At 44.8% G+C, this 26689-nt stretch overlaps 1 long non-coding RNA gene across 1 annotated transcript in view; it reads left to right on the top strand.

The window, feature by feature from the left end:
- Positions 1-3885: 3885 nt before the first annotated feature.
- LOC138667571 (uncharacterized) overlaps positions 3886-26689 on the top strand; it is a 271056-nt gene continuing 248252 nt past the window's right edge. The window contains exons 1-2 of the long non-coding RNA XR_011318827.1: positions 3886-3954; positions 8566-8655. This is a non-coding gene — a long non-coding RNA (uncharacterized lncRNA). The remainder of the gene's footprint in view (positions 3955-8565; positions 8656-26689) is intronic.

Below are 26689 nucleotides of genomic sequence, written 5' to 3'. Positions count from 1 at the left end.
AATATACTACAGGATCTGACTATGGGGGGTGCTGCCTTATACACTACAGGATCTGACTATGGGGGCTTCTGCCTAATACACTACAGGATCTGACTATGGGGGGGGTTCTGCCTAATATACTACAGGATTTGACTAGGGGGTGCTGCCTAATACACTACAGGATCTGACTATGGGGGGGCTGCTGCCTAATACACTACAGTATCTGCCTATGGGGGGCTGTAGCGGCTCAGTATTAGGGTATCAGGTGCAGTAATAGGGACACATACGGCAGCTCAGCTCAGTATTGGGGTAGCAGGAGCAGTAATAGGGACACACATGGCAGCAGCAGCAGCTCAGTATTGGGGTGTCAGGTGCAGTAATAGGGACACATACGGCAGCAGCGGCTCAGTATTGGGGTATCAGGGGCAGTAATAGGGACACATACGGCAGTAGCAGCTCAGTATTGGGGTATCAGGTGCAGTAATAGGGACACACACGGCAGCAGCAGCTCAGTATTGGGGTGTCAGGTGCAGTAATAGGGACACATACAGCAGCAGCGGCTCAGTATTGGGGTATCAGGTCCAGTAATAGGGACACATACGGCAGCAGCAGCTCAGTATTGGAGTATCAGGTGCAGTAATAGGGACACACACGGCAGCAGCAGCTCAGTATTGGGGTGTCAGGTGCAGTAATAGGGACACATACGGCAGCAGCGGCTCAGTATTGGGGTATCAGGGGCAGTAATAGGGACACATACGGCAGTAGCAGCTCAGTATTGGGGTATCAGGTGTAGTAATAGGGACACATATGGCAGCAGCGGCTCAGTATTGGGGTATCAGGTGCAGTAATAGGGATACATACGGCAGTAGCAGCTCAGTATTGGGGTATCAGGGGCAGTAATAGGGACACATATGGCAGCAGCGGCTCAGTATTGGGGTACCAGGTGCAGTAATAAGGTCACATACGGCAGCAGTGGCTCAGTATTGGGGTATCAGGTGTAGTAATAGGGACACATGCGGCAGCAGTGGCTCAGTATTGGGGTATCAGGTGTAGTAATAGGGACACATACAGCAGCAGCGGCTCAGTATTGGGGTATCAGGTCCAGTAATAGGGACACATACGGCAGCAGCAGCTCAGTATTGGGGTATCAGGTGCAGTAATAGGGACACATACAGCAGCAGCGGCTCAGTATTGGGGTATCAGGTCCAGTAATAGGGACACATACGGCAGCAGCAGCTCAGTATTGGGGTATCAGGTGCAGTAATAGGGACACATACGGCAGCAGCAGCTCAGTATTGGGTATCAGGTAGAGTAATAGGGACACATATGGCAGCAGCGGCTCAGTATTGGGATATCAGGTGCAGTAATAGGGACACATACGGCAGCAGCGGCTCAGTATTGGGGTATCGGGGGCAGTAGTAGGGACACATACGGCAGCAGTGGCTCAGTATTGGGGTATCAGGTACAGTAATAGGGACACATACAGCAGCAGCGGCTCAGTATTGGGGTATCAGGTGCAGTAATAGGGACACATACGGCAGCAGGGCTCAGTATCGGGGTATCAGGTGCAGTAATAAGGACACATACGGCTGCAGAGGCTCAGTATTGGGGTATCAGGTGCAGTAATAGGGACACATACAGCAGCAGCGGCTCAGTATCGGGGTATCAGGTGCAGTAATAAGGACACATATGGCAGCAGCGGCTCAGTATTGGGGTATCAGGTGGAGTAATAGGGTCACATACGGCAGCAGCGGCTCGGTATTGGGGTATCAGGTGCAGTAATAGGGACACATATGGCAGCAGTGGCTCAGTATTGGGGTATCAGGTGCAGTAATAAGGACACATACAACAGCAGCGGCTCAGGATTGGGGTATCAGGTGCAGTAATAGGGACACATATGGCAGCAGCGGCTCAGTATTGGGATATCAGGGGCAGTAATAGGGACACATACGGCAGCAGCGGCTCAGTATTGGGGTATCGGGTGCAGTAATAGGGATACATACGGCAGCAGCGGCTCAGTATTGGGGTATCAGGTGGAGTAATAGGGACACATACGGCAGCAGGGCTCAGTATTGGGATATCAGGGGCAGTAATAGGGACACATACGCCAGCAGCAGCTCAGTATTGGGGTATCAGGTACAGTAATAGGGATACATACAGCAGCAGCGGCTCAGTATTGGGGTATCAGGTGCAGTAATAGGGACATATACGGCAGCAAAGGCTCAGCATTGGGGTATCAGGTGCAGTAATAGGGACACACACGGCAGCAGCGGCTCAGTATTGGGGTATCGGGTGCAGTAATAGGGACACATACGGCAGCAGCGGCTCAGTATTGGGGTATCAGGTGCAGTAATAGGGACACATGGCAGCAGTGGCTCAGTATTGGGGTGTCAGGTGCAGTAATAGGGACACATACGGCAGCAGCTCAGTATTGGGGTATCGGGCAGTAATAGGGACACATACAGCAGCAGCGGCTCTGTATTGGGGTATCAGGTGCAGTAATAAGGACACATACAGCAGCAGCGGCTCAGTATTGGGGTGTCAGGTGCAGTAATAGGGACACATACGGCAGCAGCGGCTCAGTATTGGGGTATCAGGTGCAGTAATATGGACACATACGGCAGCAGCGGCTCAGTATTGGGGTGTCAGGTGCAGTAATATGGACACATACAGCAGCAGCGGCTCAGGATTGAGGTGTCAGGTGCAGTAATAGGGACACATACGCCAGCAGAGGCTCAGTATTGGGGTATCAGGTACAGTAATAGGGACACATATGGCAGCAGTGGCTCAGTATTGGGGTGTCAGGTGCAGTAATAGGGACCCATACGGCAGCAGCGGCTCAGTATTGGGGTATCAGGTGCAGTAATAGGGACACATATGGCAGCAGCGGCTCAGTATTGGGGTATCAGGGGCAGTAATAGGGACACATGGCAGTGGCAGCTCAGTATTGGGGTATGAGATGTAGTAATAGGTTACACATACGCCAGCAGCGGCTCAGTATTGGGGTATCATGTGCAGTAATAGGGACACATACGCCAGCAGAGGCTCAGTATTGGGGTATCAGGTGCAGTAATAGGGACACATACGGCAGCAGAGGCTCAGTATTGGGGTATCAGGTGCAGTAATAGGGACACATACGGCAGCAGCGGCTCAGTATTGGGGTATCAGGTGCAGTAATAGGGACACATACGGCAGCAGCGGCTCAGTATTGGGGTATCAGGTGCAGTAATAGGGTCACATACGCCAGCAGCGGCTCAGTATTGGGGTATCAAGTGCAGTAATAGGGACACATACGCCAGCAGAGGCTCAGTATTGGGGTATCAGGTGCAGTAATAGGGACACATACGGCAGCAGTGGCTCAGTATTGGGGTATCAGGTGCAGTAATAGGGACACATACGGCAGCAGTGGCTCAGTATTGGGGTATCAGGTGCAGTAATAGGGACACATATGGCAGCAGCAGCTCAGTATTGGGGTATGAGGTGTAGTAATAGGTTACACATACGCCAGCAGAGGCTCAGTATTGGGGTATCAGGTGCAGTAATAGGGATACATACGGCAGCAGAGGCTCAGTATTGGGGTATCAGGTGCAGTAATAGGGACACATATGGCAGCAGCAGCTCAGTATTGGGGTATGAGGTGTAGTAATAGGTTACACATACGCCAGCAGCGGCTCAGTATTGGGGTATCAGGTGCAGTAATAGGGACACATACGGCAGCAGTGGCTCAGTATTGGGGTATCAGGGGCAGTAATACGGACACATACAGCAGCAGCGGCTCAGTATTTGGGGCATCAGCAGGATGAGGAGTTTGTGCAGGTTGGGAATAGATGGTGATGAGGCTGGAATATCAGAAGTGAAATGTGTCTTTGTTGTATTCTCTGCAGACAGTACTGGCTGGAAGAAGTTGTCATGTCGGTCTGGGCCAGATGGAAAAGAGGGGAAAATTGAAAGATTCCATCAGAAAGGACGTCAGCGGTAAGTCACTATCTGTAACTGTGCAGCGATCTCTTATATGTTCTGTAGGACTGGTATCTACCACTGACCATATGGCGGTAATATCCATGTTGGTGTTGATATAGAGATTATCTTCAGTAACAGCGCGGTCATCTGCTGAGGCTCTCCTCCACTATTATGGTGTGTCACCGAGTTGTAGTCAAGGTTACCTGGTTAGGGGCCCACTCAGAAGCTCCCCCCCCCTCCCCCCCGAACCAAAACCCTAGCTACGCCTCTGCTCCCATCACATTCAGGTCCCTCCAGCCTGGCCCAAATGGCTTCTGGACATCAGAACTGGCATCAAAGTGGGCAAATTGGGAAATTTCACCGATTTGAGTAAGTGACTGTGTTTTGTAAGTGGCTCTTCTTGCTATCTGCTGATGTCTTTGATTATATGATCTGCTTTTTACATTTACTATTACGTATCTGATTATGATGACCATTGCTTATTTGTGGTGCCCTTTTTAGTAATTTGTGATCACCATCACCCCTTGCCACATGATTTTAAAAATATTTTATATTTCAACTTAATGTTTTCTTGTATCACCCATTGGTTCTTTGTGCGTTTTTTCAATTTTTTTGTATTCTTGTGTGAATGTATGTGCATAATGTACCTGTATAAGTGTGTTTGTCATTTGCGTACATTATATATATTGACAGATATATATAAGAGAGGGTTAATGTTACCACTCATACTTGATGTCTTTATTGGACTGTTATTTTGGATAAGTGACCTGTGGGATGGTAATTGTTCACAAGGGTCAGGGATGATTGATGTAATTTATTACCAGTTACCAGGTTTGGGGTGGAAACATGCAATTTTTGGCACATGGGAAAGATTAGAGCTGTATCTGTGTGACCGTGATAATGTCATTATCTATTATTATCTGGGATTCTAGGCCTAATCTGAACGGAATCCATTTATTGTGATCCCGTCTAGTCTCTCTAGACTGGTTACACTGGTTCTACACTTTAATCCCATCACAAAGCATAAGGCAAACTTCAGATAGAGCAGCAAATATCACAATCAGATTAAAAGTTAATGTTTCCATATGCTATGGCCGGACATATGGAAGTAATAAAGAGGGGGTCCCGAAAGGAGAAAGTCCCTTTAACCTGCCCATAGATGTTAATATTTATTCAACCATGAACGGCCAACCATTACAGCAACATCATACCAGATGGTTATTATTAACCATAAATACACACACTTGGGTCATAGGAAAGGAACACTGCCAGAAGAAAAAAGAAACATCTCTCGGATATTTGCTGTTGTATCGGAGTCTAATATGGATCACATTATATTGCTATATCCCACCTACAACGTTTATCCACAGAATAGATGATACATGTATGATCAGCAGTGATTTTACTGCTGGGACCCCCACTGATCACGAGAAGGGTGCTTCCCGGTCTCCCTAGGAGATTGTGAGCTGGTGAGCAGGACCCTCATTGCTCTTCTTTGACTTGGTGAATTTTAGGTTATACTTTGGGATATCTGATATTGTTTTCTTAAAGGACCACACTTTTGCTATGTAATCTGAGAGCAGCATTATGTAATATGAGAGACCCTTATTCCAGTGATGGGTCCGTTTCTGAGAAGCTTGTTGCAGTTTGGATAAAATCGCAATTTTCTCTGCTGCAGACGTAGCAGCTCTCTGAATGCTGAGCTCTATTTAACCCCGCCCCCACCTCTGATTGGCCGTTGTGTACACCATGCACAGACAGAAATCTGCCAATCAGTAGTAGGGGCGGAATTACACAGAACAGGAGGACTACAGGGCAGGAGACAACTAGTCCCCTAGTGATAATTTCTTGCTGATAAAACCATGATTTTATTAATACAGCAAGTGACACATTATTGGAATCAAGGTCTCTGCCCCTACATCAGATTAAATAGCAAAAACTTGGTGCCAGATTCCCTTTAAGATTAGCTGCTTTCACGAGAAATTGACTAGTCTATTTCCAACAGCTATAAATCCTAGGTGAAGACACATGAATAATGCGACAAATCCACAGTTTTCCCTCTATGGGAAACAAGATAGTGGGTGACCTTCTGATAATTGCCCCTTACGCCCCCCGAGTATTCCCACAAGTTTCCTTTGACTTGAGAAAGATCCAATGTCGCTGTGTATCCTTAGACTTAATTTGTTGCTTCCATTAGTTCCTATGTGATCTGCAAACCTCACCCATCCTGAAAAAGCTTTCTGAATATCACTTCTGCCATGCTAAGGTGACTCAGAAAGACATTTTCTTACATTCTTAGACTTGATGTCACAGGCCATCTCTCACTCTTCCCTATGTTGTGTAGTCAATGCAAATATACTGTATATAGAAACACATTATTATGAGCATCCAGACGACAGCATTCACCTTCTGTTACACCTGTAAGAGCATTTCAAGGTCTCATGTACAGGTCCTTCTCAAAAAATTAGCATATAGTGTTAAATTTCATTATTTACCATAATGTAATGATTACAATTAAACTTTCATATATTATAGATTCATTATCCACCAACTGAAATTTGTCAGGTCTTTTATTGTTTTAATACTGATGATTTTGGCATACAACTCCTGATAACCCAAAAAACCTGTCTCAATAAATTAGCATATTTCACCCATCCAATCAAATAAAAGTGTTTTTTAATAACAAACAAAAAAACCAACAAATAATAATGTTCAGTTATGCACTCAATACTTGGTCGGGAATCCTTTGGCAGAAATGACTGCTTCAATGCGGCGTGGCATGGAGGCAATCAGCCTGTGACACTGCTGAGATGTTATGGAGGCCCAGGATGCTTCAATAGCGGCCTTAAGCTCATCCAGAGTGTTGGGTCTTGCGTCTCTCAACTTTCTCTTCACAATATCCCACAGATTCTCTATGGGGTTCAGGTCAGGAGAGTTGGCAGGCCAATTGAGCACAGTAATACCATGGTCAGTAAACCATTTACCAGTGGTTTTGGCACTGTGAGCAGGTGCCAGGTCGTGCTGAAAAATGAAATCTTCATCTCCATAAAGCATTTCAGCCGATGGAAGCATGAAGTGCTCCAAAATCTCCTGATAGCTAGCTGCATTGACCCTGCCCTTGATGAAACACAGTGGACCAACACCAGCAGCTGACATGGCACCCCACACCATCACTGACTGTGGGTACTTGACACTGGACTTCAGGCATTTTGGCATTTCCTTCTCCCCAGTCTTCCTCCAGACTCTGGCACCTTGATTTCCGAATGACATGCAAAATTTGCTTTCATCAGAAAAAAGTACTTGGGACCACTTAGCAACAGTCCAGTGCTGCTTCTCTGTAGCTCAAAAGTGGCTTTACCTGGGGAATGCGGCACCTGTAGCCCATTTCCTGCACACGCCTGTGCACGGTGGCTCTGGATGTTTCCACACCAGACTCAGTCCACTGCTTCCTCAGGTTCCCCAAGGTCTGGAATCGGTCCTTCTCCACAATCTTCCTCAGGGTCCGGTCTCCTCTTCTCGTTGTACAGCGTTTTCTGCCACATTGTCTCCTTCCAACAGACTTACCATTGAGGTGCCTTGATACAGCACTCTGGGAACAGCCTATTTGTTGAGAAATTTCTTTCTGGGTCTTACCCTCTTGCTTGAGGGTGTCAATGATGGCCTTCTTGACATCTGTCAGGTCGCTAGTCTTACCCATGATGGGGGTTTTGAGTAATGAACCAGGCAGGGAGTTTATAAAAGCCTCAGGTATCTTTTGCATGTGTTTAGAGTTAATTAGTTGATTCAGAAGATTAGGGTAATAGGTCGTTTAGAGAACCTTTTCTTGATATGCTAATTTATTGAGACAGGTTTTTTGGGTTATCAGGAGTTGTATGCCAAAATCATCAGTATTAAAACAATAAAAGACCTGACAAATTTCAGTTGGTGGATAATGAATCTATAATATATGAAAGTTTAATTGTAATCATTACATTATGGTAAATAATGAAATTTAACACTATATGCTAATTTTTTGAGAAGGACCTGTACATGGATGGATTTCAGATCTTGTACGAATTATAGAGTTATCGCTTGCAGAAGAGAATACGCTGCATCATAAAGACCCCATATGGCGGCATATAGAATACTTATTCAGACATAATATAGCTTAACTATTATGTGGGCCATTTGGTTTTCAGCATTTGGCGGATACCCAAATGGAAACTAAACAGAACCCATTATAGATAAAGGGATATGCATGATAGTTTTTACATCATTCATGCGACAAATACAGATTGCAACAAAATTTATATGGGGGATAGGATGGAGACATAAGGGGGTCGGGTGGGAAGACATAAGTGGTGGCAGGATGAAGACATATCGGGCCCGGATGGGAGGACACATGGGGCACATAGGGGTCAGGATGGGGGACGTTATTACGGAAGAGGCCAGAATGTAGGATATTATTACTGTAGCTGCTAATTAAGGGATATTATTAGTGCTGAGATGTATTTTATTTTTGATGATATGGTTTTCAGTGATGAAGGGTCTTGTTACAGTGCAGGGCGACATTCTTGTTTTTTTCTTCATCTGGCGTAATGTAGAGGTTGGGGATTGTGCTCTAGATAACTGTGTTATTTTCTGCAGAGACAAATCCGGGCTGGAAGAGGTGATGGCGGTCTGCACTAGATGAAGAAGAAACGTGAAGATGAATATCTTCAACTAGGGACATCATTGGTAAGTCAGTGTGTTACTTGTATACTCACACAATATAATGTCACCGGTGGTCCCTGTTTTACCTGTACACTGACACTATACACTGTATACTATGTACAGAGCCCCTGTGAATAATGGTACTCATGGTAATATTATTGTTTTTTATTAATGATCAGTATTGTAGCATTCAGTCACTATGTAATGGTAATATGTAATCTGGTCATGGTGTGGTGGGATTTGTCACTTTTGTGTGGTATTATTCAGTCACTATGTGGTGGTAATATATGGTCTGGTCACAGTATGGCTATACTTGTCCCTTGTATGTGGTATTATTCAGTCACTATGTGTTGATAATATGTGGTCTGGTCATGGTGTGTCAGTATTTGTTCCTTGTATGTGGTATTATTTGATCACTATGTGGTGGTAATATGGGGTCTGGTCATGGTGTGGTGACATTTGTCCCTCTATGTTGTATTATTTGGTCACTACGTGGCGTTAATATGTGGTCTAGTCATGGTGTGATGGTATTCGTTCCTTCTATGTAATATACCTAAAAAGAGTATTGAGTATTTTAACAAATGCTTAGCAGGTTTGGATAGAGTAGGGCGCTGCCATTAGAATCTACCTTGTCGTGGTGGCAGCATAAACAATCTTTTGGCCAAAACAAAAGCTATTGGCTATATATGGGAACTATTAATGTGTGACTGGTGAGGGTGTGTTGCAGAAGTGGAGTTTTTCCAAGAGTGGGCGGTGAGACTGTGGAAGGTTCAAGGGGTAGCACCTGGGCAGAGTCTCAATGGAGCCCAAATATATTGCGAGTATGGGGCCCTGAAATTCCTGGTGGCCACCCTAGGTCCATATTACAGACCTTAAAGGGAACCTGTCACCAGTTTTGACCAATATAAGTTACGGCCACCACCTTTCAGGGCTGAAATACAGCATACTATAACGCTGTATATCTGACCCCATCCCGACCTATAAGAGATGAAAAATAACTTTTATTATACTCACCTGCGGGGTGGACTGGCCAGTGGGTGGTCACTCTTCTTGGTCTGGCGCCTCCCATCTTCTTACTATCTCCGTCCTCCTTCTTGGTTCGTGTGGATGACACATCCCTGCGTCATCCACACAGTCTGCCCGGAATCACATTCCTTCACAGGTGTACTTATCTGCCCTGTTGACGGCAGAGCAAAGTACTGTAGTGCGCAGGTGTCGGGGCTCTTTGACCTTTCCAGGTGGCTGTGCACTGTAGTACTTTGCTCTGCCCTCAACATGGCAGAGAAGTACGCCTGTGCAGGAGTGTGATGCCAAGGAGACTGTGTGGATGACGCAGGGATGCGTCATCCACATGAAGCAAGCAGGAGGGCTGCTTCGCAAGAAGATGGGAGGTGCCGAACCAAGAAGAGCGACATCCATCGGACCGGACCTCCCTGCAGGTGAGTATAATAAAAAAGTTATTTTTCTTCTATTACACGTCAGGATGGGGCAGATATACAGCATTAGGCCGGCGTCACACTCAGCATAGGGAAATACGGTCCGTATTTTACAGGCGTAATACGCAGAAATGATCCCAAAACAGTGATCCGTATGTCATCCGTAGGCAGGGTGTGGCTGCGTATTTTACGCGTGTCATCCTCCGTATGTAATCCGTATGGCATCCGTATCGCGTTTTTTTTCTCGCAACCTTGCAAAATGGACATATAATGGATCCATGGGCTCAAATATTCCTGAAAACATATATACAGTCTATATATATATATATATATATATATATATCAGTGAGACACATATATATATTTATATTTCATACAGCGCTAGATGGCATAAAAGCCGGTAATTCAATTGCCGGCTTTTGCTATCTCCTTACCAAACCCGACAGGATATGAGACATGGTTTACGTACAGTAAACCATTTCATATCCCTTTTTTTTTTTTTGCATATTCCTCACTAATAATGTTAGTAGAGTGTGTGTGCAAAATTTGGGGGCTCTAGCTGTTAAAATAAAGGGTTAAATCGCGGAAAAAACTGGCGTGGGCTCCCGTGCAATTTTCTCCGCCAGAGTGGGAAAGCCAGTGACTGAGGGCAGATATTAATAGCCTGGAGAGGGTCCACGGTTATTGGCCTCCCCGGCTAAAAACATCTGCCCCCGACCACCCCAGAAAAGGCACATGCGAGACTCGGACGTATTTCTTGCATGTGTGATCCTGGCCTTATTGTGCACTAAGCTTTGTTTGCCAAAAGTGAAAAAAATCACTAATAAATACAAGTCCTTCCTTGCCTATATAATGTTGTCTAAGTTGTTTAAACCCTGCATAACTAGACTGATTTGGGAACAGTGGATGATGCTCCTGTAACAGCAGCTACCTTAGAAACTTGACAGAACTAATACCGGTAAGGAGGCAGATTTCCTTAGTTTAATAAGGTGTTTTAAACTCTATACTAAACCTGTAATGTTTGAACAATGATGTTTTAATCTGAAGCATTGCATTCAGTCCCTGTTGGGGAAGGACTATTATGCAGGCAGGCTGTTAATTACACCTATGGAGGCATAATTAGAAGATCAGCGGTAGGAGTGAAAGAAATGCCCTGCTGGACTTGTCTCGACCATTAGCGTATGCTACGATTCAGATTTAATATTTATTCTTCGAACATTGCAGCCTTAGACTGGCCATATACATTAGATGGTAACCGCCATCTCATACAAAGGAGCGCTTAACTGAATGTTCTCTATGATAAAGCAGCTGACACGTCTTCCGGCGGCTTATCCAAGGGTGAACAATGTGATCGGAAGTCCGAAATTGGACCTGTGTGATCAACATCTCCCTTGATCATCATTGGGGTATTTACCCGTCGATATCGGAGAGTTCACTCAACTTTAGTCTCATGTGTACGGGAGCCCTTAGTATTGACCATAAAGCACCTTATTAGAAAAAATAAATCCATATCTCTATTGTTACAGTAGTGGTTGGACACAGTCAGGTGACCTGACAGGTTCCCTTTAAGGATTTTTATTTGACTTGGATCTGAATCTTCCAAGCAGTTTAGTAGAGTAATGTTTTCAGGTGAGCACAGAACATGACATTTTTTTTGTCAATTTTGGTGTAGTTAGGAAAAGCAGAGTAGCCGGCTGAACCAGCTATTAGCATTCTGTGCATTAGTAATATAAAACCGCCACCATCCCCTCTCCTGCTGACTCACTAATGGTCATTATGAACCCCCCTCTGGGGATAAGCTGCTACCCCTCCTCCAATACAACTACAGTACCAGTATCAGTCTGCAAACTCAGGGTCTTTGGTGTAAAAATAAGCCATGGGGACTGTTACTAGAAAGGAACAAACTCTAATACTATATGCATAAAATGTATCAGCCTTTGAATTACAATTAAAAAAAAAACATTTTGAAGACTGAAGACGTATTTGTTGAGTGATTTGCAGTTGGCTTACACTGGCCGATTAGGAGTGCTCATTCCTGATAATTGGCCACTGTGAGGGCTCGTGCACATGGCCGTACTTTTGGTCTTATTGCGATCTGACAAAACATCAGCTCGTACTTGGACCAATGTTATTCTAAGGGACCGTGAACGAAGAGACAGTTTGAGGTTAAAAAAAAATTGCTGCATGCCCGAGTTTTCTACTCAGCCATGCAAGGCAAAGAGTCAGTGGAAACCATCAGACAATGACATCTGAGTACAGTCCGATTTCCAAAGGCTGACAGAATAGAGAAGATGGAGACATTATTATTCTCCATCTTCTCATCTGACAGAATCGGATCATACTAAGATCACTCTGATCAAGGTAGGATTTCCATAATCAACCCAATTCTCTCGGATGACAGAATACACAGCTGTCTGCACCTGCCCCAAGGGTTCACTAACATGAGCAGATAAAATCGTTTAAACGATGAACTAAGCAACCACGACTTACAAAAAGTCAATGATATCAGACAAGTGTTTGCACAGGACGAGAATTATGAATGAAATGGTTGAATAACTAATGTTACATCGTACATCAAACATCGTGCGCTGTGTTCTTACATAATCTGAAATGTCGGTGTTCTCAAGTTTCAATTCCCGAAAGTCATACTAATTATTTTGAATACATGAAGTTATAAAGTATTGTACAAACATTTCCGTTGGCTCCGTAGAAAGAATATCTAATCGAATTAACCAAGCAAAATTTTTCTCGACGATTACGACTATGTCCTAGTTCCAATGTTCCCGCAGTTACTGAACTATTGCCCTGTAACGCTACCAACCCTATTAATGCCTTGAGTTTTCACTCCTCCTTTGAACCACCACTGAACAAGTGAACAATCTTTATTTACATTACACAATTTTTAAAAATATTGAACAAGTAATTTTTTCTCTCACCTACATGATTTCATGGACGATGAAAGAACGTTTTCGAAACATCGTTCAGCCGCTAAACCCATTGACATTAAACAATCATTGTTAATGATGGGTCGTTAGAATCTGACAGATAACTGGTCCGAGTAAATGGCCCTAAATGGATCCGTAGACTGGATAGTATTGGCCAGGTTAGCTCAGATGAACGTATGAAAAATGGGTCTATTTTTCTGCCATGTGGTTTCATATGTGCTAATATCATGACCATCTGTACATTTTTGACATCCGTATAACGTGTTTTTTTTTTAATGCATGCAATACAAAAGGCTTCTTTCAGTTTCCTTTGTCTTTTTGCAATTGATTCATGAAAAATGGATACCGTACTCCTTTCTGTATGAGCCCCAAAACGTGTCTTAAACATGGTTTTAGATTTAAAACTAGAAGTGACCATTTCCGCCAAAGTCAAAGTACACTAATAATAAATCTGCCCCAGTATCGAAGTCAAAAGCAATGACATACAGATATTTGTGACATTTATATCCACTTTTAAATAAAAAGTAATAGAAAAACACCTCTAGACCACATTCGCACACTATTTGGTCAGTATCTGTAAGCCAAAACCAGGAGTGGAACAATCAGAGGAAAATGGAAACACGTCACCACTTCTGTATTTATCACCCACTCCTGGTTTTGGCTTACAAATACTGATGTAAAATACTGACCAAATACTGAACGTGTGAACGTGGCCTTACAGTTACTGCTCATGTATGCTACTGAAGGACTGTAATGTAGCACCCGCAGAAAACTGTAAGGTTTTGCTGTACCATCATAATCCTCATTCATAGCATCTGCTCGGGGAAATGGCGGTCCTGTTGTCATATGGTTTTACTAAAAACAGACACAGGTTAATAATATAATACTTTACTCAATACCTCGATCAGTTTATGGGAAAAAATATCATTTTTAAGAAATTAGTTTTGCAGAAGCTTTTTAAACATCTTACAGATAATGAGAAAAAAGTTTGAAAAGCTTTTAGCCTAAGAATAGTAATTACCGTACGTTGGCTGCAAGAAAATAAAAAATATTGTTAAAATAATTAACATTTCAGTAATAAATGAAGCACACGTATAAGTACATCAAAGAATACAAATGACTAATAAAAGTCAGATTAGATTTTGGGACACGAGACACTATGATGTAGATATGAACAGACAAAGCCCAGAAGCATTGTACTGTATGTTCTGTGGGTGAAGTCACAATAGTGATTGAGCTTTGTTTTTTTGTGAAGATGTGACAATAATGTCGTTCTTCGTGTAATATTACAGTATATGGTGGTGACGTAAGTTATAGGCTTTGTTTAATTTTGCAGATTTTTTTGTATTCCTAGGCTGTATTCTATGTTGATGATATCACAAGCCCATGTGAAGACAATCACTTGCCGGTATGAATAGCTTTTTAATTAGTTTATCCACAAATATATCTATTAACAGCGTCGGACTGGAGTACCTTGGGCCCACCAGAGAAAAATCATTCTTGGGGCCCACCATGCAGTTTAAAAATACCACCCAGAATAGATCCTATATACCACACCACACAGGAGAGCTGACAGATCCTCTATATACTACACCACACGGGAGAGCTGACAGATCCTCTATATACCACACCACACAGGAGAGCTGACAGATCCTCTATATACTACACCACACAGGAGAGCTGACAGATCCTCTATATACTACACCACACAGGAGAGCTGACGGATCCTCTATATACTACACCACACAGGACAGCTGACAGATCCTCTATATACTACACCACACAGGAGAGCTGACAGATCCTCTATATACTACACCACACAGGAGAGCTGACGGATCCTCTATATACTACACCACACAGGAGAGCTGACAGATCCTCTATATACCACACCACACAGGAGAGCTGACAGATCCTCTATATACTACACCACACGGGAGAGCTGACAGATCCTCCATATACTACACCACACAGGAGAGCTGACAGATCCTCTATATACTACACCACACAGGAGAGCTGACAGATCCTCTATATATTACACCACACAGGAGAGCTGACAGATCCTCTATATACCACACCACACAGGAGAGCTGACAGATCCTCTATATACTACACCACACGGGAGAGCTGACAGATCCTCTATATACTACACCACACAGGAGAGCTGACAGATCCTCTATATACTACACCACACAGGAGAGCTGACAGATCCTCTATATACTACACCACACAGGAGAGCTGACGGATCCTCTATATACTACACCACACAGGACAGCTGACAGATCCTCTATATACTACACCACACAGGAGAGCTGACAGATCCTCTATATACTACACCACACAGGAGAGCTGACAGATCCTCTATATACTACACCACACAGGAGAGCTGACAGATCCTCTATATACTACACCACACAGGAGAGCTGACAGATCCTCTATATACTACACCACACAGGAGAGCTGACAGATCCTCTATATTCTACACCACACAGGAGAGCTGACAGATCCTCTATATACTACACCACACGGGAGAGCTGACAGATCCTCTATATACTACACCACACAGGAGAGCTGACAGATCCTCTATATACTACACCACACAGGAGAGCTGACAGATCCTCTATATACTACACCACACAGGAGAGCTGACAGATCCTCTATATACTACACCACACAGGAGAACTGACAGATCCTCTATATACTACACCACACGGGAGAGCTGACGGATCCTCTATATACTACACCACACAGGAGAGCTGACAGATCCTCTATATACTACACCACACAGGAGAGCTGACAGATCCTCTATATACTACACCACACGGGAGAGCTGACGGATCCTCTATATACTACACCACACGGGAGAGCTGACAGATCCTCTATATACTACACCACACGGGAGAGCTGACAGATCCTCTATATACTACACCACACGGGAGAGCTGACAGATCCTCTATATACTACACCACACAGGAGAACTGACAGATCCTCTATATACTACACCACACAGGAGAGCTGACAGATCCTCTATATACTACACCACACGGGAGAGCTGGCAGATCCTCTATATACTACACCACACGGGAGAGCTGGCAGATCCTCTATATACTACACCACACGGGAGAGCTGACGGATCCTCTATATACTACACCACACGGGAGAGCTGACAGATCCTCTATATACTACACCACACGGGAGAGCTGGCAGATCCTCTATATACTACACCACACAGGAGAGCTGACAGATCCTCTATATACTACACCACACGGGAGAGCTGACAGATCCTCTATATACTACACCACTCAGGAGAACTGACAGATCCTCTATATACTACACCACTCAGGAGAACTGACAGATCCTCTATATACTACACCACACGGGAGAGCTGACAGATCCTCTATATACTGCACCACACGGGAGAGCTGACAGATCCTCTATATACTACACCACTCAGGAGAACTGACAGATCCTCTATATACTACACCACTCAGGAGAACTGACAGATCCTCTATATACTACACCACTCAGGAGAACTGACAGATCCTCTATATACTACACCACACAGGAGAGCTGACAGATCCTCTATATACTACACCACACAGGAGAGCTGACAGATCCTCTATATACTACACCACACAGGAGAGCTGACAGAGCCTCTATATACTACACCACACAGGAGAGCTGACAGATCCTCTATATACTACACCACACAGGAGAGCTGACAGATCCTCTATATACTACACCACACAGGAGAGCTGACAGAGCCTCTATATACTACACCACACAGGAGAGCTGACAGATCCTCTATATACTACACTACACGGGAAAGCTGACAGATCCTCTGTGTACTACACCACACAGGAGAGCTGACAGATCCTCTCCATACTGCACCACACAGGAGAGCTGACAGATCCTCTATATACTACACCACACGGGAGAGCTGACAGATCCTCTATATGCTACACCACACAGGAGAGCTGACAGATCTTCTATATACTACACCACACAGGAGAGCTGACAGATCCTCTATATACTACACCACACGGGAGAGCTGACAGATCCTCTATATACTACACCACACGGGAGAGGGGGCAGATCCTCTATATGCTACACCACACAGGAGAGCTGACAGATCCTGTATATACTACACCACACAAGAGAGCTGACAGATCCTCTATATACTACACCACACAGGAGAGCTGACAGATCCTCTATATACTACACCACACAGGAGAGCTGACAGATACTCTATATACTACACCACACAGGAGAGCTGACATCCTCTATATACTACACCACACAGGAGAGCTGACAGATCCTCTATATACTACACCACACAGGAGAGCTGACAGATCCTCTATATACTACACTACACGGGAGAGGGGGCAGATCCTCTATATACTACACCACACAGGAGAGCTGACAGATCCTGTATATACTACACCACACAAGAGAGCTGACAGATCTTCTATATACTACACCACACGGGAGAGCTGGCAGATCCTCTATATACTACACCACACGGGAGAGCTGACGGATCCTCTATATACTACACCACACGGGAGAGCTGACAGATCCTCTATATACTACACCACACGGGAGAGCTGGCAGATCCTCTATATACTACACCACACAGGAGAGCTGACAGATCCTCTATATACTACACCACTCAGGAGAACTGACAGATCCTCTATATACTACACCACTCAGGAGAACTGACAGATCCTCTATATACTACACCACTCAGGAGAACTGACAGATCCTCTATATACTACACCACACAGGAGAGCTGACAGATCCTCTATATACTACACCACACAGGAGAGCTGACAGATCCTCTATATACTACACCACACAGGAGAGCTGACAGAGCCTCTATATACTACACCACACAGGAGAGCTGACAGATCCTCTATATACTACACTATACGGGAAAGCTGACAGATCCTCTATGTACTACACCACACAGGAGAGCTGACAGATCCTCTCCATACTGCACCACACAGGAGAGCTGACAGATCCTCTATATACTACACCACACAGGAGAGCTGACAGATCCTCTATACACTACACCACACAGGAGAGCTGACAGATCCTCTATATACCACACCACACGGGAGAGCTGACGGATCCTCTATATACTACACCACATGGGAGAGCTGACAGATCCTCTATATACTACACCACACGGGAGAGCTGACAGATCCTCTATATACTGCACCACACAGGAGAGCTGACGGATCCTCTATATACTACACCACACGGGAGAGCTGACAGATCCTCTATATACTACACCACACAGGAGAGCTGACAGATCCTCTATATACTACACTACACGGGAGAGGGGGCAGATCCTCTATATACTACACCACACAGGAGAGCTGACAGATCCTGTATATACTACACCACACAGGAGAGCTGACAGATCCTCTATACACTACACCACACGGGAGAGCTGACAGATCCTCTATATACTACACCACACGGGAGAACTGACAGATCCTCTATATGCTACACCACACAGGAGAGCTGACAGATCTTCTATATACTACACCACACAGGAGAGCTGACAGATCCTCTATATACTACACCACACGGGAGAGCTGACAGATCCTCTATATACTACACTACACGGGAGAGGGGGCAGATCCTCTATATACTACACCACACAGGAGAGCTGACAGATCCTGTATATACTACACCACACAAGAGAGCTGACAGATCCTCTATATACTACACGACACAGGAGAGCTGACAGATACTCTATATACTACACCACACAGGAGAGCTGACAGATACTCTATATACTACACCACACAGGAGAGCTGACATCCTCTATATACTACACCACACAGGAGAGCTGACAGATCCTCTGTATACTACACCACACAGGAGAGCTGACAGATCCTCTATATACTACACTACACGGGAGAGGGGGCAGATCCTCTATATACTACACCACACAGGAGAGCTGACAGATCCTGTATATACTACACCACACAAGAGAGCTGACAGATCTTCTATATACTACACCACACGGGAGAGCTGGCAGATCCTCTATATACTACACCGCACGGGAGAGCTGACGGATCCTCTATATACTACATCACACAGGAGAGCTGACGGATCCTCTATATACTACACCACACGGGAGAGCTGGCAGATCCTCTATATACTACACCACACGGGAGAGCTGGCAGATCCTCTATATACTACACCACACGGGAGAGCTGACGGATCCTCTATATACACTACACCACACGGGAGAGTGTTGTGAATTCTGTGGCTGAGTTCACTTCTGTGGTCACAAGTGGTATTGCAGTCTCTGGGCTTCCTCCCTCAGGTGTTTTGGTGAGCTCGTTGGCTGCCTTGCTATTTAGCTCCACCTGAGTCTGTCTTCCTTGCTCCTTGTCAATGTTCCAGTGTTGGATCTGAGCTACTGCATCTTTCCTTGGGCCTGCTGCTCTGCTAGATAAGTGCTTCTAGTTTGTTTTCTGTTTTTTCTGTCCAGCTTGCTATTAACTTTTGCTGGAAGCTCTGAGAAGCAAAGGGGTGCACCGCCGTGCTGTTAGTTCGGCACGGTGGGTCTTTTTGCCCCTTTGCGTGGTTTTCGTTTTAGGGTTTTTTGTAGACTGCATAGTTCTCTTTGCTATCCTCGCTCTGTCTAGAATATCGGGCCTCACTTTGCTGAATCTATTTCATTCCTACGTTTGTCTTTTCATCTTGCTAACAGTCATTATATGTGGGGGGCTGCCTATTCCTTTGGGGTATTTCTCTGAGGTAAGTCAGGCTTGTATTTCTATCTTCAGGCTAGTCAGCTCCTCAGGCAGTGCCGAGTTGCATAGGTAGTTGTTAGGCGCAATCCACTGCTGCTTATAGTTGTGTGAGGATAGATCAGGTACTGCAGTCTACAGAGATTCCACGTCTCAGAGCTCGTCCTATTGTTTTTGGTTATTGCCAGATCTCTGTATGTGCGCTGATTACTGCACGCTGTGTTGCCTGATTGCCAGCCATAACAGGAGAGCTGACGGATCCTCTATATACTACACCACACGGGAGAGCTGACGGATCCTCTATATACTACACCACACGGGAGAGCTGACAGATCCTCTATATACTACACCACACAGGAGAGCTGACAGATCCTCTATACACTACATCACACAGGAGAGCTGACAGATCCTCTATATACTGCACCACACAGGAGAGCTGATGGATCCTCTATATACTACACCACAAAGGACAGCTGACAGATCCTCTATATACTACACCACACAGGGGAGCTGACAGATCCTCTATATACTACACCACACAGGAGAGCTGACAGATCCTCTATATACTACACCGCACAGGAGAGCTGACAGATCCTCTATATACTACACCACACAGGAGAGCTGACAGATCCTCTATATACTACACCACACAGGAGAGCTGACAGATCCTCTATATACTACACCACACGGGAGAGCTGACAGATCCTCTATATACTACACCACACGGGAGAGCTGACAGATCCTCTATATACTACACCACACAGGAGAGCTGACAGATCCTCTATATACTACACCACACGGGGAAGCTGACAGATCCTCTATATACTACACCACACAGGAGAGCTGACGGATCCTCTATATACTACACCACACAGGAGACCAGTAATGTAGGTCCAGTGTGTGTAGTAAAATACTTACCGGTGGCCATATTCCACTGCAATGAAGAAACAAGCAACGACGCAGCGGCAGAAGACGGCGACTGCTGCGTATTTTATTACACACAGGGAAGCTTTCTGTTGGGGGCGAGACATTGTTTTTATTAGTACGATTTTGGGATAGATGTGATGTTTTCATCATTTGTTATAGCTTGTGGAATTGTGGCGAACAGAAAAAAGGACATATGGCATTTGTTTCTTTTTACGGTGTTTTCTGATCAAGTTAATTGTTTTTATAGTTTGATCGATCGGACTTTTCTGAACCCAACAATACCAAATATTTGTTGTTTTTTATTTTTAAAATATATTTATTTTCAATGGAATAAAAAGGGTGATTTGAACTTTTAGGAATTTTTTTATTTTCTTTTTACCTTTCACTGGTACAGTTAGCCCCCTTAGGCTATGTGAACACGTTGCGGATTCTCTGCGGATCTGCAGCGTTTTTTGCAGTGCAGAAACGCTGCAGATCCGCAATTGATTTACAGTACAATGTAAATCAATGAGAAAAAAAATGCTGTGCACACTTTGCGGAAAATCTGCTGCGGAAAAATCCGCAGTGGACCCAGAATACGTGTGCACATAGCCTAAAATAGAGGTAGGGGAATGGGCCCACAAGAAAATTAGAATATCACTGTGGGCCCCCTCCCCTGTGTCACCTATAGGATGCATGGGGCCCCCTCCCCTAACTGCCTCTGTGGCCGGAGATCTACTCAGGGTGCCGGCATCATATAGTTATTACTTACAGTCACACTGACTGCAGCCATCAGACTCCCTCTGCTCCACTGCTGCTTGGGTAGGACTCCTGACCAATCACAGCACAGCTCCTTGCCTGAGCTGTGCTGTGAGCTCACACAAAGAAAACTAACGCTGATTGGCTGAATTGCAGCCAATCAGCGTTTACACTGCTGTCCAGGGCTTTGCTGAAGAGGAGCAGAGGGACAGAGCACAGGAAACAGGTGACTGCGGGTGAGCTGTGTGCTGTCTGCTCTCAGCCTCACAGTCAGCTGTTCCTCTGACTGCTGGCTGTATTGAGGGTCAGCACTCTGCACACAGCTCTCCTGGCAGAGGAATGGCAGCGGCAGCAGGTGATGTGAAGGAGCTGCTCCTGCACTTCCCATCACCTGTGCAGTCTGCCAGCCGATGCCAGCTATACAATAACGTGTGCACTGCTGGGTGCATGCTATGAGCATGATGCAGGGCAGGCACAAATGAGGGAGGCAGGGGCTGGGGGCGGGGCCCACCGGAGGATTCTCCGGTGTCCCGGTGCCCCAGTCCGACCCTGTCTATTAGACTTTATTAGTTATATGGCGTGTGTACAATACTAACAAAAATGTTAAATGGACAACATCTACAAGGAGTTTGTATGTTTTTCCCGCGTTTGTGCAGGTTTCCTCCAGACACTCCAGAGGAAGTGAAAGGGATGATAGGAAATTTAGATTGTGAGCCCCAATGTGGACAGTACCGATAATGTCTGTAAAGCACTGTGCAATTAATGGCGTTATATAGGTGAGTAAAATAAATAAATATAGCTCCTGTATGCCCATGTTGCATACCACCCGAGAATGTCCACTAGAACCCCTACTCTGAAGTACACATCAGACTTAAGTTGTCGGAACCTGCTAATATCGGACCACTCTCACCCAACAGATGTTATCATGCAAGAGAATGATCTGGCCTATTGAATTTCAACTGCTTTTGGCTCTCCATGGAAATAAACCATTGCAAAAGATTTTGGCCAGAAGCTGTCTCATAGAAAACACAGGAATGCTCGGTTGAGACGATCATTCATGGGAGTGTTGGTAGAGATAGCTGTTGACCAAGCGATCCTTTGGCTGACAGCTATCTAATGTGGCTAGGGGCCTTGTCAAAGCATTTCCTTATGTATTTTACTCTGCACTAGAGTTGAGCGACTTTACTTTTTTCGAATTGAGTCGGGTTTCGCGAAACCCGACTTTGGCAAAAGACGGGTCGGGTGAAATCGGCCGATTATTGCGAAAAGTCGGGGGCCGACTGAAACACGAAACCCAATGCAAGTCAATGGGGAATCAAAGTCGGCAGTGAGTGGAGGACAGGAAAACACCTACAGTGCCCATTTTAATGCCAATTCTTATTACTTAAGCTTGTCAATCTTAATTTACTTTATAATAATAGTTAGGCATTGAAAACTGGGGGTCATTTGGCTAAAGTTGTGGGGGGGTAGGGCTGGCTCAAGATTTTCATGGGCCCAGGAAACGCGGAATACTTCACGGCGGTGGAGCAGGGAGAGGTAAGTATTTCAACTTTACAAGTGCTGTGATCCTGAGCAAGCAGGGGGGCCCACTCGTTGGCACCGGCACAGGGTCCCTCATAGTACGGCGGTGTGTTCGACGGCGGGTGGCGCCTCCCACTGGCAGAGACACTTTTGCGTACTATCAGGGGCCCTGTGCCAGTGACGTCGCCAACGAGTATGCCCCCCCACCTGATGAAGGAATCTGCACTTTCATCTGCACCTTCCTCTTTGCCCCCGTGTAAGGTGATATAGTATGCGGGAAGGGGAACCTGACTTTCAGCAGGGTCAGATTCTGGCTGTGTAGAGTGCAAGGGGAATGTAGTGGTCTGGGTCAATGTACCAGCAGACTCATCTAGCAGTGGCTGGGCAATGGGCAGGATGAGGAGGAAACACAGATATAGGCCCAAATAATAAAGTAGGCTAAATGCAGTTCAAAATTGGTAACAGGACTAAACAGGCGGCATTGCTTTGTTCAGTGGAGGACAACTGTAATGAGTGGTAGACACAGTTAGTAGGCCCAAATACTAAAGTAGGCTAAATGCAGTTCAAAATTGGTAACACGACTAAATGGGCAGCATTGCTTTGTTCAGTGGAGGACAACTGTAATGAGTGGCAGACACAATTAGTAGGCCCAAATACTAAAGTAGGCTAAATGCAGTACAAAATTGGTAACAGGACTAAACGGACTGCATTGCTTTGTTCAGTGGAGGACAACTGTAATGCGTGGCAGACACAGTTAGTAGGCCCAAATACTAAAGTAGGCTCAATGCAGTTCAAAATTGGTAACAGGACTAAACAGGCGGCATTACTTTGTTCAGTGGAGGACAACTGTAATGAGTGGCAGACACAGTTAGTAGGCCCAAATACTAAAGTAGGCTAAATGCAGTTCAAAATTGGTAACAGGACTAAACAGGTGGCATTGCTTTGTTCAGTGGAGGACAACTGTAAAGAGTGGCAGACACAGTTAGTAGGCCCAAATACTAAAGTAGGCTAAATGCAGTTCAAAATTGGTAACAGGACTAAATGGGCGGCATTGCTTTGTTCAGTGGAGGACAACTGTAATGAGTGGCAGACACAGTTAGTAGGCCCAAATACTAAAGTAGGCTAAATTCAGTTCAAAATTGGTAACAGGACTAAACAGGTGGCATAGCTAGGTACAGGGGTGGGCTCCTGTGCTGAGTAACAGACAGTGGTAGTAGGCGCAAAGTATTAACTGGTCTAAATGGAGGCCAGGGCCCCTGTATATTTTAACTATCATCTATCATTTCAACAAATTTGTATTTGAAGGATTTAACAGCACAGACTACACAGTGGTGGACCAGGGAGAGGTAAGTATTGCAAGTGGTAGAGCACTGTTCAAGCTGGGGGGGAACACTCTCTTGTGTGCGGCGGTACTGGCACAGGGCCCCTCATATTACGACGGTGTGTCTGACGTTGGTTGTGCACCACCACCGTCGGAGACACTTCATTGTACTATGAGGGACCCTGTGCCAGTGCCGTCGCCCAAGAGTGGGCCCACCCACCTGTCCAGGCAAACGACACTCACACGGGTGCTTGCGCCAGGTGGTGACCACGGCCCTGTGGGGGAAGTCAGCCCAAAAATGGCCTATGGTGGACATTCAGCAGATGGAAATGGAGAAATTGGAGAAGTCAGTAAGAGGAGGCAAAAAGCAAGACATTTTTCAGGCAAACTACGTGTCAGCAGGGGAAGGTGGGGCAAAATAATTTGACCTCCAGCCTTAGGTGCTATTGTGCTTTTGCCACTACCACCAGATGCACCACCACCATCAGTACCAGCTGGCAACCACCGCCCACGGGCTCTTCCACCAGACTTCCTCATTTTTTGGAAAATGTAACCAAAATAACAACCGTTATATGGTACTGTAAAACAAGGTAGAAGGTGTATATAAACTTGTTGAGAATTTAAATCTCCTTTTTTGGGGGAGACTGAACCAAACCTCATGCCCTGTGCATAAAACAACACAATATAAGTGGCAGAAAGTGGCTGGCTGATATACGACAAACTAACAGGACTGAAGTATATCCACTTTGTGAGAATTTGAATCTCACTTTTTTGGGGGGAGGACTCATATACAGTATGTTGTGGAAAAAAATGTTTTAAATAACTAAACAAGAAGAAAACTTTAGCGCTCTCAAAGCTGCATGAAAAAAAAGGCCAGTAATGTGCCTGAGAATGAAAAGGAGCCAATGGTCTTGGACTGGTGAAGATTGGTGATTACTGATTACCACTTTCTTGCAACAACATTGCTAACCTGAAAATTCAGGAGATACACCAATAAAAGTATTCTGAGCTTTGAAGCCTAAAATATGTGTACAGTAGTTTCAGATTCAGCAAATTTGTGGAGGGCATGCTGTACATGTCACAGGTCAATGTACTCTGTTTCTCTTGCAAATGTCTAATCTTTGCTCCAGGCTCCTGTTTGATCTTATGTAAGGGTGTGACAGGAGCAGTCATATGCCTCTCCCTCTAAAGACAACGTCTGGAGGAACTGTACGGGAATACATTTTAGAATATGGTTTTATTATTTTGTATTGAATTGTGTGAGTAATTTAAAAGTGAAACTCGATTGAATCTCACCCACTTCCCGACATGCACAGTACATATACAGCTTTGCGGGAGCTGAATGCAGTAACGGTACGGTATAGGTAAAATTTGGGGCTAAAACAAATGTAAAAATGTAAATTATTTTTTCTTCATTGCCCAATGGTATAAAATTCAGTGGCACACCTGTGGTGTCAAGATGATCACTGCACCCCTTGATGAATTGAGAGGTTTAGTTTGTAAAATGGGGTCACTTATGGGGGTTCTTCTGTTCTGGCACCTCAGGGGCTCTGCCAATGTGACATGGCACCCTCAAACAAGTGCAGCAAACTCTGCACTGTAATATGGCGCTACTTCCCTTCTGAGCTTTGCATTGTGCCTCTAAAGTAGTTTACGACCCCATATGGGGTATTGGTGTGCTCAGGAGAAATTGCTAAACAAATTTTGGGATCCATTTTCTACTGTTACCTTTGCGAAAAATACAAAATTTTGGGCTAAAAAACATTTTTGTGGGAAAAAGGAGATTTTTTTTTATTTAATTTGATCAACGTTATAAACTTCTGTGAAGCACCTGGGGGTTCAAGATGCTCACCACACTTCTAGATAAGTTTCCTTGAGGGGTCTAATTTCCAAAATAGTGTCACTTGTGGGGGGTTTCCACTGTTTAGGCACATCAGGGACTCCCCAAGCATGACATGGTGTCCGCTAATTATTCCAGCAAATTTTACATTAAAAAAGTCAAATGGCGCTCTTTCCCTACCGAGCCCTGCCGTGTGCCCAAACAGTGGTTTTCACCCACATATGGGGTATCGGTGTACTCAGGAGAAATTGCACAACAAATTGTATGGTGCAATTTCTCTAGTTAACCTTATGAAAATAAAAAATTTGGTCTAAAAGAAAATTTTGGTGAAAAAGTTATGTTTTATTTTTTCCTTCCATATTCCTTCCATATTCCATAAATTCCTGTGAAGGTTTTGAGTACCTTGAGGCCACGTGCACATGCTGCGGATTACTCTGCAGATTTTTCTGGACTGACTTTGGTAAATCACACTGCGGATTACCTGCATAATTACCGCGGATTTACCGCATTTTTTTTTTTTTTGCGGTTTTGTGCAGATTCCACCTGCGGTTTTACACCTG

Source organism: Ranitomeya imitator, chromosome 2 (assembly GCF_032444005.1).
Source record: "Ranitomeya imitator isolate aRanImi1 chromosome 2, aRanImi1.pri, whole genome shotgun sequence".
Taxonomy (NCBI): Eukaryota; Metazoa; Chordata; class Amphibia; order Anura; family Dendrobatidae; genus Ranitomeya; species Ranitomeya imitator.
This window is presented reverse-complemented; position numbering and strand designations above follow the sequence as displayed.